Genomic DNA, 18,163 nt, shown 5'->3' with positions numbered 1-18,163 from the left:
GCGGGGCAGCTCCGCTCTGGCGGGAGACAGTTTAGGCTTTATTAGCTACAGTTCAACAGTCTTGTTTTAGTTCCTCTGTAGGAAATTAGAACTTGTTAGTTATACGCAGACACTGAGTTGTGATGAAACCATAAGATTTAGCACATTTGTTTATCCCGTGAATAATGTTGCCACTTGTACCCTCCATCATTGCCATTCCACAGTCAGAACCAACTAAGAACTGCCACCCTGTCACTATGGCAACAATCCAGGGGAGAAACTAAAAGGAGCAGGGCTTCGTAAGCCTCGTGGCAAAAACATCCAGGGAGTTAGTTCTTCTAGACTGTTTTTTATCCGCTGCATATTTGTTCTGTTTTTTACCTGAAACAGACGTTATTAGTGAATATGAGCCAAACCCATGAAGCACTTTAAATCATGTTCTATGTGTAGGCCACGACCCTCCAGGAGCCACACACTGATGTGAACAAGCTGGATGGCCGCTGTCTTGTCTGGAAGAGGCATTAATGTTAATGTTTGTGTCAGCAAACAACGAGGATCTAAAGCTGCTTCAGCGCTGCCCCCCCCCACCCCCACCCCACCCCCCACCCATCAGGTTTAGTTGGTTACAGAGTGGCGAAAAAATCAGGCCACGGACTGAGTGTAGTGACATCATCACCTAGCATCAGGCCCACAGGATGAAGGAGTCTGGAGACACTGGGCTGTGGTCTACTCACATGTTGGTGTTGGGTGTAACAGAATGACGTGTCTTTAACGTTTTACAGTAGTGGTAATTTGATGTTTGTTGACGTTGAGACAAATGATGTGTGTCGTAGGGCTGGGCGATATGGCCTCAAATTTATATTGCGATATAATCTGAAGCATGTGCGGTAACGATATATATTGCGATATATTTTTTCCTCTGTTTATATATGTCAACATGACATGCTTTTAAATATCCTCATGTGGCAAATATAGGCCACATGAGGCATATAGGCCTCCTCCTCCGCCCACTCCATGCCTTGCAGTCACTGCCATTCTGTTGTCCCAATGTCAGCAGGGTGCACATCTTAGTGATGTCATGTGTTACTGCAATATCACGGTATTGCGATATAGCCAAAAACTCTATCATCACCCAATTTTGTATCCTTTCTACCTTATACCGTTTATATTGCCCACCCCTAGTGTGTCGCTCTCCTCCGTCCTCATGATGCTCCCAACACTTACACCTAAACTGGTCATTGACATTTGGGACAGGAGGGTCCGTCTGACCCCCAAACACACCTTAGTAGGAGGGAGTGTGCAGCTACTGCACACGTTAGCTAAGGATGGCTGTAACATGCAGCCTTAATTCTGACACAATCAAAGAAAATTCTGTCTAGATGAGTTTTTTACAGTCCTGACGGGATGCTACAGTAGAGTTAAAGCTGTTTTAGCCCATTTGTAACACAAACCTCAGAACTTCCTAGTTAGTCCTTTACTCCAGGATGTAGTGCAGTTTGTTTATTGACTTGCCTTTAACACCAGGCTAATGTTTAGCTGTGAGCAGACAACAGAGAATATCTGCGATTGTCCTACTTTCAGGCTGGTACTGGATCTGAATACATTGTTAATGAAGCCTGTTTCACACTGGCATGAGGCAGTCTGACTGGATGATTTGCTCTTGACGTAATCACTAGGGATGCACCGATGGATCGGCATTTGATCGTAATCGGCCGATAGCGCCCCTATCGGTTTTGATCGGAGTTTTCAAAATAGATCAAAGCAGACCGACCAAGTAGGGTTGTCACGGTAACCAGTGTAGCGGTAAACCCCGGTAAAAAAAAAAAAGTTAATAATAATAACCGTCTTGTTTTTAAAAAAAAAACTATATTATCTTGGTGGGTTTACCGTGGCTGCGGTGTAGGCGCGGTGACCCTTACCAGCCACCGTATCATCTGCTGAAGTTGCAGGACCGGCGGCACATGCACGCTTTGCTGTTTACAACCAAAACTTTCTTGAAGCTAAAGCTGAAATAATGGTCAAAGGAGGAGACGGCAGCGCTCAGGAGGACATTTTTTATCCCTCGGAAGTACGGGCATCTTTTAGATATTTGAAGAATGCCGAGGGAGTTGATAGAAGACGGCTATCCTGTTTGCAGCACGTGCAGAAAAAGTGTCTGTGAAAGGCAGCAACGCTTCAAATCTCATGACACATCTGCGTGACCATCACCCACAACTCTACAGCCAACGCAAGGCAAGCTAACGTTAGCGTTTTAGCTAAAATGCGTGATCCAAGGATTTGGGTTGAGGGAGAATGCAACGAGTCGCTATATAAAGCAGCCGCAGCGCCGCTACCTGCGTATAAACCGTGTCGCTGACACCGCCATGTTGAAATGACGCTATGCATTACGGGGCTCCCAGGGGCAGAAAAGAGTTGGTCTCTCTCCGAGAATAATTATGAATTTAACAATGATTACTGCCTGATGACATTTTCCCAAATCTGCAAAGCTTACTGGAAGGACACAAACCGAGGACAATATTTTCCTGATATAGGGTTTATTACTCAAGTAAGGGTAAAAAAGTATCTGATTAGAAGGCTACTTGAGTACTGAGTATCATCTGAACTAATATTTTTAAAATGATGACATCAAACAGACATAAAATAAGAAGTTATGGGCAAATATTGGCATTTTAAAGGCTAAAGGGGAAAAATGTAAACAAATAAACAACATAATTACAAAATAACACATTTTAGGCAAAATTTAGACATAAACTGAGGACAATAATTCCTGACATACAGGGTTTATTTAATTGTGTGAAAATGTAGCACGTTTAAAAAAATATACAGCGATAATACCGAAAACCGTGGTAATTTTGGTCACAATGCATCCCTAGTAATCACACTCCCAGCATGTGCAGAACGTGAATAGTCTGTAGAGAAAAGGTTTGGTAGTGCACATCAGGACTAACCTAATCCCTCTCTGTTTAGTTTCTTTGACTTGAAAGAGAAATAAAAGTGGAAGAATTTCAAGAGGAGTTAGGACCGAAACCTTTGAAGCCCTGCAGTCTTTTTAGTCCCTGTAATGAACAGCGTAGCGTCCAGAAATGGTCAGTTTGTGATCTATATTTTGGCCTTTTCAGAGACCGGTCATCTTCAGACACTAATCTGCCTCTGTGCATCTTCTAATCTTCCAAGCTGCAAGAAAGATTCCACAGTGCTGTGTTGATACTTCGATTGTCAACATCAAGTTACTCAACTGGAAAAGGGTGGCTTGCCAACTCCGGGTCGGGAGAGAGGTCCTACCTCAAGTGGAGGAGTTTAAGTATCTCGGGGTCTTGTTCACGAGTGAGGGTAGGAGGGATCGGGAGATCGACAGGCGGATTGGTTCAGCGTCTGCAGTGATGCGGACGCTGAGCCGATCTGTCGTGGTGAAGAGGGAGCTGAGCCAGAAAGCCAGGCTCTCGATTTATCGGTCGATCTACATCCCAATCCTCACCTATGGTCATGAGCTTTGGGTAATGACCGAAAGAACGAGATCGCGGATACAAGCGGCCGAAATGAGTTTCCTCCGTAGGGTGGCCGGGCTCAGCCTTAGAGATAGGGTGAGGAGCTCGGTCATTCGGGAGGGGCTCGGAGTAGAACCGCTGCTCCTCCGGATCGAAAGGAGTCAGTTGAGGTGGTTTGGGCATCTGGTCAGGATGCCTCCTGGACGCCTCCCTGGGGAGGTGTTTCGGGCATGTCCTGCCGGCAGGAGGCCCCCGGGTCGACCCAGGACACGTTGGGAGAGGTTACATCTCCAATCTGGTCCGGGAACGCCTTGGGGTCCTGCCGGAGGAGCTGGTGGAGGTGGCCGGGGAGAGGACGGTCTGGAGCTCCCTAGTTGGGATGCTACCCCCGCGATCCGAACCCGGATAAGCGGAGGAAGACGACGACGACTATGTTACTCCTTCAAGGACTCTCTGCCGAGCTGCGTCTTATCTATTCTTTGCTTCACAGAACAAAAGATGAACTTTTATAATTTAATCATATAATGAAATGAACAATATGAGTTAATCAATGAAAACATTTCATTTAACACCTTGTCCATTCATTATATGATGTGTGCAAGAGTTTGGACAGTAGCAGAAGGTTAGATCAAGCTGGATGGATAATCACAGATTCAGACTTCCAAAGACCGAGAGCCCTTGAGACGGATTCTCTGTGTTGTAACTGCCTTCTGTAATTTTGTGCATAGCAGAAAAATTTGTGACTGTAACTTTTGCTGCTTCTTGGCCAGGACTGCCTTGAAAATGAAGATTTTAATCTCAATGGGACCTTCCTGGTTAATTAAAGAATAAATAAAATACATAAATGTGTTGTTAAACCCAACCAATGGTGGGCTAATCAACACCCTACTGGGTCAGAATCTATAGAATTAAAAGAAACGTGGCCGTCTCTGAAGCCAGAAACGTTGCCATGGTGACGTTCCGTCCAGCTGGTCCAGTAGAGCTATAGTGTTAGCGCATTCCCGGGACTCTGCTGCCTAGCAGCCCCAACGCCATAGATCTTGGATGGCTTCACCTGGGCAATTAGTTTCGTCAGTAACGTTGCTTACGTGGTCGTCTGTGAAGTAGGGTTGTCACGATACTAAAATTTCAAACTGGATTCGATACTGGGAAAAAAAACTCGATACTCGATTTTGATACTATTTAAAAACACCAATTTATTGAACAAGTTTATTAAAAAATAACATTCCTCAATTTATATTGCAAAAATTAAATGTTAAGAATTAAGTGTATAAAGTGCTTAAACCTTTCAAGTATCAGCATTTTTTAAAGTGCATACAAAAACTGGCGAAAGTTAACACTTTAAATCATGAATTGTCTCACTATATATAAACTATTTGCAGAGTGATGTTTTGCTGCTTAAACTCTGTTTAAGGTGCATTTTTGTCATAAGATGTAATGCCATATGTTTTGTTCTGTACTTTTGAACAACTCTGTTGGTCAATAAAGGGAGAAAACGAATTTCTCCACAGTAGGACAAAGGTACATCTACCGGTAATCTTAATAAAAACAGACTGGCGCACGGCAGTGACGTCATTAAAGCACCGGTTAGATTAGCCGCGGCTAGTCTGTTTACGTCTAGAAATCCCAGACCCGCTCCAAACGAACAGGTGAATCACGTTAATGATTCCTAACAAAACCTTTCGACATGAAGAGGTTTTGGTGCAGATAGTGTCTTATTTCGAGGCTGCACCACGGGTGCCCGTCCACACCCGTTATATGGATATACACTGATGGCGATTCGCCGATGGATCTAAATACCCCGGGGAATCCAAGTAGCACCAAAGTTGTCAGCGTGAGTAAACAAACGTACTGCATGCTAGAAATTAAGTCCGGGTTGCAATAAACGGCAGTTTTCCTTTAAGCACATAAGCGTGAATATACAACTACGTGTCAGACTTGGTATGCTAATTAAGTTGGGCCGTGAAGCGCCTCCCAAATTCGCTGTTTATGTTTTTGTTTATTTATTTGGCAGACAAAACTTGGATCAGAGACAACTCGCGTGGGAAATTGCTATGTAGCCATGCGGCGTCTTCTTCTTCTGCTTGTCTGGGAGGCGGAGGCTGCTTTACGGCATCTGGCTGTCGTGTGTGTCGGTGTACTTGAAGAAGGCTGTGTATAATAGTCCATAATATCGATACCACAGGGATGGAATATCTTATTTAGATACCACTTTTAGTATCGATTTATATCTAGGTATCGATTTTTTTGACAACACTACTGTGAAGCCGGAAACAGGTTCACAGCGCGGAGGTACAGCAGGTCGTTTCACCGCATTCAAACGAGGATAACTTGAGTTGTTGTGAAAAGCGCTTTTAAACTAATATATTATTAGAACCTCAGTGAGTACAGCCCGCTGTGTGTGCATGCGTGTGTTCATCCAAGTCGAGTGCAGTTGTCCCAGCCCACCCCGACAAGCATCATAGACTACATGATGTACGCAGAGATTCTTCAGAACAGAGTTTGATTACTGCATCAATCAACTGATGACCATTAAATTATACAATTCCTCACATAAATGCTCTTTTTAAACAGCATCGTCTCGACTGGCCTCCTAAATGTACATGCTACCGCTGTTATGCTCCTTGCAAGTTTCAGCCCCCAGCTCTGTTAGCACAGTCCTGATGAAAAGGGACTTGGGCAACCATCACATCTTTTACAATGCCACGCCCCTTCGTATAATCTGTGCATGTGCACGCAAACTAGTTTATCCTATTTGTGTGGAACACATCTCCCCAGTTAACACTAACAGGAGACTATAAAGTTCAACACTTGATGAATAAAATTAATAAGTTCATTGTGACTGATTTAGGGATTTCACAAACGACTATCATACGTTCTCCTGCAATGCCCTGGTCCTGTAGAATGAGCCCTGGCATTTTTACTGTGATTGCCTGTTTTTCTGTAAAATCACAGAAAAAGAGAGATGCTCGGGTCGAGCAGGCTGCTTCATGCGCGTTCACGCTCAGGCATAGTCCTCCGAACCGTTCTTTGAACGTTGTTAAATGTTACAGATCCAAAGTGTTGGCCGTTTAGATCGCCTAGTAAGACGTTGGGCTTCCGTGCAAGGGACCCGGGGTTCGGTTCTGGATGTGAGCATGGTTGTTTTAGAGTTTCTTTTGTACATTAACTGTATATTTTTTTACAGTCAGATGCCCAAATTTTTATTTGAGACTCACCGAATGGCATTGAATTTGCAGATAAAAAAGATGTGGGTTCAACTTTCATTTTGGAACAATTTTTAAAGCAAGGGCAGGGAATGATCTGAGCATGCAGGAAGACTGACCCATCATAAACCTTTGTCAGCTGTGCTGAAGAGAAAGGTACAGAACCAAATTATTTAATTAATTAGCTGCGTGTTCTCCTGTCCTCTGTCCTCCGGGCCACACACACACACACACAAGGGACTGTCTCAGCTGTTATTTTCATTAAGGAGCGTGCAAGTACAATATGCGCGCCTCGTGCACGAGCCTACTATTGAAGCTGCCGTTACGCTTTTGGCCTGAGGGGGCAATCGCGAGCATAAAAATTCAAAACTCCGTAAAGTCCCTTTAAAGTTAGTTTATTTACCAGATTAATAATTCTGTTATATTACATAATGTATATTAAGATTTCACACAAAGAAAATGTTTTATGCTTTAAAAAATATTAGTTTCTTGATGCTTCAGTCAGAAACCTTTTTATTTTAGCATGCATTATATTGTAATGTTTATTTTGAGTCCAGAGAGAAACAAAAACACGTCTCTCTCTCACACACACACACACACACACACACACACACACACACACACATTAAAAGTTGTTTCAAATTTCTTCTCCATCATGGTGGTAAAATGGAATCGGCCTGGTAGGTAGTTGTCGTGGTAACCTGGGTTGAGCTGCTTGTTCATCTCTTTGAAACCTTGATTGCCGACCATGGACAGGAATCTGGTGACCAGCAGTGCTCACAACGGCCTCGGTCAGGACTTGCTGAGGTGTAGCCTGACCAGCTAGCCCCATTCTTCCTTATGGGAAGCATGTTTTTATTGTCAAATTATTAAATATGGGGGTGAATGTCTTGAAAATGACAATTTTATTAGTCTGGTTAATTTTTTAGGAGAGATAATGTTTTATGCCTATGAATTAGGGATGCACCAACATGAAATGTTGTGACGATACCGATATTATTTCAGTGTTATGGCTGATAGCCTATATTTACTGATCTCGATATATATACACACAGACATTTAAGCTTCTGAAGCAGACTTTGTATAGACTGAAAATTATATATATTATATATATATATATATATATTATATAATATATATATACATATATATATATATATGTATGTATATACATATATATATATATATATATATATATACATCCAGGGAATCAGTCTCATCAATGGAAAATAGCAAACTTCCATGTCAAATCAGCATCTTTTTGCAACACTTGTTCTATGAAGCTCTAATTCTTGTTTCCTGTGATATATGGCAGTCAACCATGACTGTACACACAGGAAAATCTTTTGTTGTACCACTCAGAAATTCATAACAATGTCTAACTTACTGTTTGAAGCATCATATCATTGACAGAATAAAGCCATTGCCAACAAGAATGGTCTTTTCACAAATAAAGCACTAGAGGTGCAGAAAAAAATCGATTCAAGTCTGAATCGGGATTCTTATTTATAAAGATTCTGAATCGATTCACAAAGGTTCAGAATCGATTCCAAGAACTCAAATATTTGGCATGTTACAGGTTTGAGATGCACTTTTTTGATCTTTGTTAGGAGAGTCTGTACTCCGTTTACTTTTGTGGTCCCATAAATTGAGATGATTTATGTTTGAATCTGCTGATAAGAGGGCACTTGAATGTAATTTTTTCCATACTCAGAAATTTGAGATATTCTCATGTTAATTTTCTAAGTTGATACATGAGTACTCAGGATTACTCATGTAACTTGTTTTTACACATACTTGAAAAGTATTTGACCGTATTACTTTCAAAGCTACTGTTAGGTAACTACAGATTTTTATATTTTACAAGGTAAGCAAAAATAAATGTTGCCTTTTGGTCAAAAGATTGTTTCTGTTTACAGTTTTAGAATCACTTTAGTTTACCTTGTAAATTTGCATTTTTGGAGCATGACCAGTTTAAAGTCAAATAACAATGTCCCATAGCTTTAACTAACTTGTACAACAAAGTAGTTCATCCTGGAGCTGACACTCTTTGTTAATACTGATTGTGAATCGATTTAAATTGAGAATCGAGAATCGATTCTGAATCGAATCGGCACCCCGAGAATCGGAATCGAATCAAATTGTGAGATGCTCTAAGATTCACATCCCTATAAAGCACTCTTAATAACGTTGGTTACGTATCGTAACCCCAGATTCTATGAGTCTAGTTGCAGCCCTTAAGCTAGCTGCTATTGGAAGGGTGATCTCAGCATCAGCCAATCATGAAGAGCTTAAATGTACGCCCACCAATGGTGGGCACCCCTTGTGGGTATATAAGTGGAGCGACTCCACTGTTCGCCTCCGATGGCTCTTAGTCCTAACAGAACCAGTGGGGCCAGTGGCTTAAGGGCTGCGACTAGACTCATAGAATCTGGGGTTACAATACGTAACCAACGTTCTATTTCGTCTAGTCTTAGCCCTTAAGCTAGCTGCTATTGGAATAATGCGCAGCTGGATGGGTTTACGCCACACTGGTTAGCTCAACCAATGGACACACCCAACATGTCTCCTTTTAGTGAGGGATGCTCAGCCTTAACCCAGGGCTTAAAAGGCTGAGGCACCCAGAGAGAAGAGTGGGGTTCCCACTAAAACTATCATCCACAAGAGGATGAAATTCATTCAAGCAAGGCTGATGAGGTGCTTTCACTCAGCCTGCTGAGGTCCAAGCACTGAACGAGTGATGGATCCTGAAGACACATCTCGTAAATAATAATGAGTAAAGGAACAGGGTGAAGCCCATGAAGCAGCCTGACAAATGTCTTCCATCGACACAGCACTGTGGAGCGCCATAGCAGAGGAAATCCCTCTGGCTGAGTGAGCCCTGAGTGTCTCAGGAGGCCTGCCCTGATGATGTGTAAGCGAATGAAATGGCGCCACATAGCCAGTGTGAAAGATGCTGGGTCGACAGTGCTTGCCTAAGGGAAGAATCTCTGTAGTATTAATGTTTTTGGGCTCAAAGGCTGGGTTGGGGCATAAAACAGCAGACCCGCCATCTCCCCGGACCCTGAGGCATGCGGGAGCCATTGGGAGGGCGGTTAGGTCGCTCACTCCCTTGACTGATGCCAGCCCAGCAGCAAGGCAGTTCTGAGTGACAGGAACTTGAGTGAGAGGATGATTGAAAACAGAACTACCTCCAAAACCCTGGCGACAGGATGAGATAGCTGCAGCACATGTTTTAATAGTGCTGAATGTGAGGCCTCTGTCCATCAGTATCTGCAGAAACGATAGGACATCCGCCAGTTGGCAGGAGAGCGCTTGAACATTTCGCTCTGTGCACCAGTTCTGGAAAGCTGCCCATTTAGCAGCATAAGATGCGACGGTAGAGGGCGCCCGCGCACTCTGAATCGTGGCGACCACATCATGCGGCAGGCCAGAAGCCCCTAAGCATGACCGCTCAGCGGCCAGACCCACAGCCGTTGGCCTATTCCGTGAGGATGTTTGATTATCCCATCCGCCTGGAGAAGGGCGTCCGCCCTCCACGGGGAGCCGGACAGTAGCGCTTGCAGGTCTGGAACCCATGACGCGGACAAGCGTCTGGGAGCCACCAGAATTACTGAGAGCCGCTCTGACCGAACTCGGTCCAGGAGAAGGGGAATCAGTGGGACTGGCGGAAAACGAATATAGGAGCATATGAGGCCAGGGCTGGTGAGAGAAGGCGTCCGATCCGCGCGGAGGGTGGTCCCGGGGACTCAGGGAAAACCACAGGCGACACTGAGCGTTTTCGCGAGCTGCGAGCAGATCCACAGATGGTTCTCCGAACCTGATCCAGATCTGTGATATCAGTGCGGGATGCAGACGCCAGTCGGAGTCGCAGGGTCCCCTTCTCGACAGGACGTCTGCTGCCACATTCAAGACCCCCGGAATTTAGGTGGCTTTGCTGGACAGCTGGTGGACATGTGCCCAACACAGCAAATCTGTGGCTACGCGCAATAGTGGGAGGGACCGAACTCCCCTTTGGCGATTTATGTAGGCAGCCGCCACCTGGTTGGCTGTGTGAACTTCAACGTGACGGCCCTCGAGAAGGGCAGCGAAGTGTCTGATCACATTCCTCACTATCATAAGCTCCAACACATTTATGTGCTTGTGCGTGTGGGAGGGCCAGCGATCTGCCACCGTATGGGACAAGCACGTGCACCCCCCCCCAATCCCAACAGTGACGCATCCGTAAACACAGATACGTGTGACGTAGGACGTCCGATGGAGACCCCGTGTGAGGGGATGCAAGGATTCCCCCAGTGAGCGAGGTCCCCGCCCCCCGAAGGGGAAACCCTCAACATACGTCTCTTCTGACGTATCGGGTGTACCCGGAGGCGGAAGAACCAACGCTGCAGGGGCCTCTTGTGCAGTAAACCTAGCGGCACCACAGCGTGGGCTGCAGCCATCATGCCCAGAAGTTTCATGAGTAACTGGGCTCTCACGATCTTGCGGGGTTGCACGCGGGAGATCACCGTGGTGAGATCTGCCGCTTTCGCTGGAGACAAACCTGCTCCCATTAGAGAGGCGTTCAGCTCCACCCTGAGAAACACAATCGACTGGAATGGAAGGATGGAGCTCCTCTCCCAGTTTATGGAAAACCCCAGGGTTGACAGATGCTCTATTAACTTCCTGGTTTGCTCTGACGCCTCGTCCTTGAACCGGGCGCATAGGAGCAGATCGTCCAGGTAAAATAAAACCCTCATTCCCACCGTGTGCAGTGGCTGCAGAGTGGTCTCCAGACATTTGGAGAAGGTGCGCGGGGCTAGCGAGTAGCCAAAAGGGAGACGATTGAACTGGTATTGAACTCCCTGAAATGAAAAGCGCAGGAACTTCCGGAGCTTGGGAATTACTGGGATGTGGACGTATGGGTCTTTCAGGTCTATTGACGTGAACCAGTCCCCGGAGCGCACGTATTCCAGGACTTGCCTCATTGTTAACATGCAGAAATGCATCACTGCTATGGAGCAGTTAAACAGGGAAAGGTCGAGAATTGGTCTCATTCTTCCCGACTTCTTTGGTACTACGAAGTAGCGGGAGTAGAAGCCTGAGAGCTCTTGTCCGCGAGGGGCTTGGGAAATTGCGTCCTTGGACAGAAGTTCCCGCAGCTCTAGAAACAGGGCCTTAGACTGTACCTGTGATGTGAACGTCGTCTCCACGATCGCGTTGAAGGGAGGAGGAGCGGACTGAAAATGGAGTGTGTGACCGCAATGAATGATCTCCGATATCCATTTGCTCATGAGACAAAGGCGGCGCCACTCGTGTGCGCGTTCCGACAGCGGACGCATGTTCGAGGTCACGTGAACAACGCCTGAGCACTGGGTTCGCGCCCTTACCACCATCGCTCGCACCAGAGAACTGGGAGTGAACCATGGAGGGCTGCGCTCGAAAGGGCGAGTGTGGAACAGCCGGAGGAAGCTGATCCGCACCGCGGAGAGTGGAGTCCAAGGATGAGTGGGAGCCAGGCCCGTGAACGGGTACGACAAAATGCCAGCGGATGGAGCCGCGCACTGTGTCACTGAGCGCGGTCGCGACAGCGCCGTGACATCCCGTCCCACCCTACGTTGTGGGGGAAGCAGAATGAGTTGGGCCTGGCCAGAGGCTGGGGCCGGTGCGCGAATGGAGCGCACCCGCACAGCTGGCCGCGTAATATGACTGACTGCGTGAACATGCAGATGTGTCTCAGTGCTTGGTGTGGGGAACGTGTGCGAGGATTCGGCAGAGGATTCTGCAGAGGACTGTAGGACTGTGCTCTCTAAGTGACATTTTTTGGGTTTTATTTCAAAACCAACATCATCAACATTACAGTCATAAGCACACACATTCCCCCCCAATGAGTCATTTTCGTGCTTGCTTTCGGCGAGGTTCCTGCGCCTGTGACTGCCAAGACGGTGTCTGCTGGCTCTTTCGGAACCGTTGGCTGCCAACTCTCTGGCCCCGCTGAGGTGGAGCCGAAGCGGGAGACCGGCTCCGCGAGGCGGGCGGTGCAGTTGGGCGCCTGAAGTTTCCGCGTCGTTCGTCCCATCCTCTGGAGGAACGGCCGGAGTGCGAGGCTGACCGAGGGTGGACCAGGTCTCGCACCGTAGCTGACAGTTCAGCTGTCTTCTGCGCCCTCTCGATGACGCTCCTAAGATGGGGGCCAAACAGAATGTCAGAGGTGATGGGGCTTTCCAGCATCTCCCTGTGCAGGTGTTCAGGAATGGAGGGCAGGGCCTTGAGCCACAGGGCCTGCTGAATAAGGGTCTGCCAGGCAGCAATGCGAGCAGAACCGGTGAGTACAGCAGCGCACAGATTGAGAACGGCATCAGCAGTCTTGGTAATGATGGTTTTGACTTGTCAGGAGCGTCAAGCTCTTCCACCATTTTGGAAATGCCAAAGGCAAGAAGGGCGATTTTATTTCCTGCAGCGCCGGTCTGGAAGGCGCACTGCTGTGCGCGGTCGGTGAGCCGCGTCAGCAGCTGGTCATGTTTAGAAGCGGGAACTGCTCGCGGGCCAGCAAGGTGGTTCTTGGCGCCAAACAGCGAGGTCAAGTCCGGCTCCAGTGGAGGAACGGATGGCCAGCCTTGGTCGGAGAAGACCACGACCTTGGTAATGGGTGCATATGTGGAAACTGGCGCCTTGAGCTTGGCAGGCTCGGAGAAGGCGGCGGACCAGCAGCTCATAGCAGCGGGAAAGCGCGGTCAGATGGGGTCTGGACAGAGCGTCTGTGTTGCCCCGAAAATTCCCGCCAAATCATCCGCTTCAGGCGGAGCCGGTTCTGGCACAGCCAGCCCCTTGCGGACCGCAGCCGCGGAGATGATGGCGGGCAGCTCCTGGAGCAGTGCTCTTACTGTTGGCAGGGAGGAGCGAGAAGCCACTGGGGCAGAAGGACCCGCTGAGCGAGGCTCGTCGACCTCCGTTTTGCACAGGAGGGAAGAAGGGCTATGGTAGCCAGCCTCGTCGTACTCCTCACTGTCGATGACGTCGTCCCGTCGGTTGAAGCCAGCCGGCTCCTGACCGATGTTGAAGAAGTCCAAGGCCTTGTCCAGTGAGTACGTGTCAGCCACCGGAAATTCCTCGGCGGCGGCGGGGGTGAAGTACTCGACCCGGCGGATTTTTTCAGCCACGGGCAGAGCGGCACAAAAGGGGCACGAGGCCTGGGGGGGTCAAGGCCAGGCCAGCGTGATGAGCCCCGAGACAGACCTCACACTTGGCGTGCAGGTCGCCGCTGGAGATGGAGCCCGTCTGGCAGGCCGGGCAGGTCCTGGCGTCGCTGGACATGGTCGGTGAGTTGAATGTTTCTGGATAATATTGCTCTTTAAAGGAAGCTCTTAAGCTTGGCTTGAAGAAATAACGGAGGCGAACAGTGGAGTCGCTCCACTTATATACCCACAAGGGGTGCCCACCATTGGTGGGCGTACATTTAAGCTCTTCATGATTGGCTGATGCTGAGATCATCCTTCCAATAGCAGTTAGCTTAAGGGCTAAGACTAGACGAAATAGAACATAGTTGGTTCAAAGCACATCTTGTGTTCATGCAAACATAATAGACCACCAAAAACATTTAAAATTCAAACCTTCCCTCAGATGTGTCTTTCATAGTCCCTGTTCTCATCCAAATGTTAGCTTTAAACTTTTGAGTGACATCTTCCTGATAGGTGAATAAACCATTTTTTTGGACTGACTACTACTGCTTGGAGGAGTTTTACATTATTTTACCTTTTTAGTATTGATGTGGCTCCAGAACAGGCTTAGTCTAGTTCAGCTCCCCTGGTACATCTGTGTAACAGAGCTGTAGTGGCTCGTGGTACTTTAGGGAGGAAAGAGCAGCGTGTGTCTAGACAGTGCTTTGCTAGGAACCTACTTTTAACACAACCCCAGGAGCTTCCCACGAGTAGTGTTCAAATGCATGCATGCAGCAACAGTGAGTGATAAAACATTAACCTGAAGGAAAACATCAGCATTTATCTAGCAGCCAGAATGATGACGTGAATGGATGAGTGTGCAGCTGCGCTCATCCCAGTAACAGAGATCTCATCCTTATCTGGCTGCATACCTGATCACCTCCCACTAGCAGAAAGCAGTGAGCTCGGGTGTGTGATGTTGATGATGATGATGATGGGTGGACGTCCAGCAGGAGCCCAGGGGGCCGAGGCAACACAAACAGAAGTTTACAGCGCTCGCTGCTTCGCACGTGTCCGTTTATTTAACTTTCCCATCGGAAACAAATCTGGTTCTGACTGGATCTTTCTGGCTCGTTCAACTCTGATTAATATTAATGCTGACTGGCTGTGGCGCAACCCAACACAACATGTTCCTCCAGCTGCTGATACCCACGCGCACAGACAACACGACGAGGACAGATGCGTGCTGCTGACAGACACACGGAGAGGACTTACCGGTCCAGAGACAGCAGCAGAACAGCGTGTACCGTCGGTACCGCGGCAGGACGGAGGAATGGAAGCGCATGCTCAGTGAACTGAGGTCTGAGCTCTGCGGGGGCGGGGCTTGTTCCCTCCAGATGCCCCCCTCTGGTCTCGTGCATCCTTTAGCAAAAGTAAGCCCAGAGGCGTGGGTAGGATTTGTAAACGTCGGGGGCTCAGCCCAGCATAGAAATCTATGGGATTCATCCTGATGTTTAGTGCAAAAGTTTCAAGCCAATATGAAAAAATGAGGGGTTTTTTAGATGTCGGAGTATCTGTTGTTTTTAAAAAGTGCTCATCTGTTGGGTTGTTACGTCCAGCCGCCGCATTTCCATGGTCCCTGTCGCTCTGCCTAATTTCATGCTGCTCTTTCTGCCAGTTCTGTTGTTCTCCAGTCCTGTATAACCTTTTTATAATTCGTTTTCTTCCTTCACATTTTTTATCTAAAATTTTCTTTTTCCACAGTTTATACTGCAATATTTCTTAATCATTTTATTTTTCTTCTTGTGAAGCTTCTCGTGATTTTTATCTTGGAGGTCCATCCATCCATTTTCAGAACCTGCTTGTCCACGTAGGGTCGCGGGGGGGCTGGTGCCTATCTCCAGTGGTCAATGGCCAATCGGGCGGGGTACAGCCTGGACAGAGTGCAAGTCCATCACAGTATCTTGAGAGGTGTTGTATAAAGATTGCTTTATCTTCTTCTTCTTCTAAATTTGACCTACAGAGATGTATAAAATGAATGCCCACCCACCAGATGAACTGAAGTTCACTGGTAGTGTTTTTGAGAACCGAAAGCTGAAAAAGCATTACTGCTAATGGTAGCAGGCCATGGTGCACTGGATCTGACCAACACATTCATCTTCAATTCAATTGAAGTTTTTTTTATTAAGCGCCAAATCACAACCAGAGTCGTCTCAAGGCACTTCACATAATAAACATTCCAATACAGCTCTGGGGTCTCATTTATCAAACATTGGTAGAATCCTTACTAAAACCGTACTTAAGCTCAGCAAAAAAAATGTACTTACACCAAGTAGGTTTGTGATCTATCAAACATGGAGTATGCACAGCTGCACGCAATCTCCGCTTCATAAATCAGAAACTAACGAGAAAGGTTCTCAGCTGCATTTTAGTCACATCCCACCCTCACCACGCCCACTTACTGCCATTAATAGTCAATGCAAAGTGCCTTGTGGACCTCATGCATATACATAAGCCGGCTGTTGCAGCGCTCCACCAATGACACGGCGACTGTAGACCAAGGCAGATCAAGGAAGCGCAATTTCACAGAAGCAGAAATTGAGGTACTTGTGGGTGAGGTGGAGAAATGAAAGGAAGTGCTTTTGCAAAACAAATAAGAGAAAATCCACGGAGTGGCACAGCGTTGCTGAAGCCGTCAATGTTGAGTTCTTCAGAGAGATCTGTGGCGGATATAAAAAAATGGTCCAATCAGGATTTGATCCCCAGACTCCAAGATGAATGTCACACTGTCATGATTGCAGGAAGCTTCTTGACCCACATGAAAGAATCTCCACAGGCAGGAGGTAAGAAATACGGATCTAGTTTTATTAAATGAATAAATAAACAGAGGAAGCAGCTCCAAACGGGTGCTGGAAAAACCAACGGGAACTAATGGCACAACTTCAACGAAGCGGGAATCGGGCCGGGGTCTAAAGATAAAAAAAACACACGGAGGTCAAACCAGGAACGAGAGAACCAGATATAAACAGAGGGAAGGGAATTCTTACAGAGCCAGAACAGAGGATGGATGTGAGGAGAGGGTAGGTCAGGTCTGGTCGATGGAGGTGTCACGGTTTGCCTCCACCTACTGGTGGATTTTCTGTTTTGTGTTGCAGTTAGGCGCGGCAGATGGCACACCTGTTTGGAGTTTTACTAATTGAGGGACAGAGGATTTAAGAGCGGTGTGACTCAACTCCAGTGCCGGTTGATACTCTCACATGGGTAGTCTCTAGCCTCTGAACCTGCCTGCTCTGTTTCTTGATTCCATTTTTATAACTTTGAACTCTGTTCTAGTATCCTGTACCTGCTTCACCTACCTTGCCTGGAGTTGTTCCCACGTCTCGTCGCTTAAGGATCCTCTGGACTCCTCTCTCCATGTCTGCCCGCCTGCCTCACGCTCTGAACTCCTCATCTGGTCCGACCTTCCTCAGTTCGCCTCCGCTCTGGTTCAGATTCCTGACCGTAAGAACTTTCTCAGTCACAGACTCCTATCTCCTGGTTCTCTGGTTCTGGTCTCGCTCACCTTCTGCTTATGTCCCCGTAGATTCCGGTCTCCTCCTGATCCTGATCTGAAGCAGCGCCTTTAGTTTAGTTTTGCCTCTTTTGTATTTCACTCATTGTAAATAAACCATTTTACTTTTTACTCACCATCCCTCTCATGTGATTCTTCATGTCCTGGGTGAAAGCTCTTACCACAGCATGACAGGAGGAGTGGGATGAGGCAGGGGTGATGTGGCTGACGGGGATCCAGGGCAGGTGGACGGCGGAGAGCAGATGGCAGGGGAGATGAGTGACGATGTAGATGAACACACTCCAGGGAAGCAGAAAACTCAGGCTGAGATCCAGTGGTTGCTATGGAGGCAGGACAGGCAATTAAAGAAGAGGATAAGCAGGACAAGATTGCAGAATCTTACAAAGTTCAGCACGAGGCTAGAAGCTACCCAGGTGAGAGTATCAACCAGCGCTGGAGTGTGGACACACCACTACTTAAATCCCCTGGCCTTGCTGATGGGAAATCAGCAACAGCTGAGGCTCTCCGATACGCCCACCTGCAAAGAGACTCAGAGGGAAAAAAACAGCAGAATCATGACACACACGCTCCAACCAGTCAGCCAAACAGAGATCTCCCTTGTCCAACTAGCCAGGGCGCATGATCAATCGGGTCACAGTGACAGGACACACACACTGTCACAGACACATGACATTCTGTCTCAATCTGTCTCCCTGCTGATATTCTGCATACCGTATTCTGCGCTTCTGGCTGTGTGTGTGTGTGTGTGTGTGTGTGTGTGTGTGTGTGTGTGTGTGTGTGTGTGTG

General features: G+C 47.2%; 1 protein-coding gene and 1 long non-coding RNA gene across 3 annotated transcripts in view; both read right to left on the bottom strand.

The window, feature by feature from the left end:
• The window catches only part of abat (4-aminobutyrate aminotransferase), a 70,866-nt gene extending 55,730 nt beyond the window's left edge, over positions 1-15,136 (bottom strand). Inside the window, exon 1 of one of the 2 annotated variants that reach the window (XM_054736689.2) lies at positions 15,082-15,136. The gene's annotated coding sequence lies outside the window, so the exon portion shown is untranslated. Of the gene's footprint in view, positions 1-14,738; positions 15,060-15,081 lie in introns of those variants that run through there. The other variant, XM_070546955.1, reaches the window with a different exon arrangement.
• Positions 15,137-16,326: 1,190 nt separating this feature from the next.
• Positions 16,327-18,098, bottom strand: LOC139063904 (uncharacterized). Its single transcript, XR_011517216.1, has 4 exons — positions 17,787-18,098; positions 17,369-17,697; positions 16,854-17,301; positions 16,327-16,775 (listed from the first exon to the last, which is right to left on the bottom strand). It is a non-coding gene; the product is annotated as an uncharacterized lncRNA (long non-coding RNA).
• Between the last annotated feature and the right edge of the window lie 65 nt (positions 18,099-18,163).

The sequence above is a fragment of the Nothobranchius furzeri genome, chromosome 18, assembly GCF_043380555.1.
Source record: "Nothobranchius furzeri strain GRZ-AD chromosome 18, NfurGRZ-RIMD1, whole genome shotgun sequence".
NCBI lineage: Eukaryota > Metazoa > Chordata > Actinopteri > Cyprinodontiformes > Nothobranchiidae > Nothobranchius > Nothobranchius furzeri.
The sequence above is the reverse complement of the archived record's forward strand: the minus strand, read 5'-3'. Positions and strand labels throughout refer to the sequence as shown.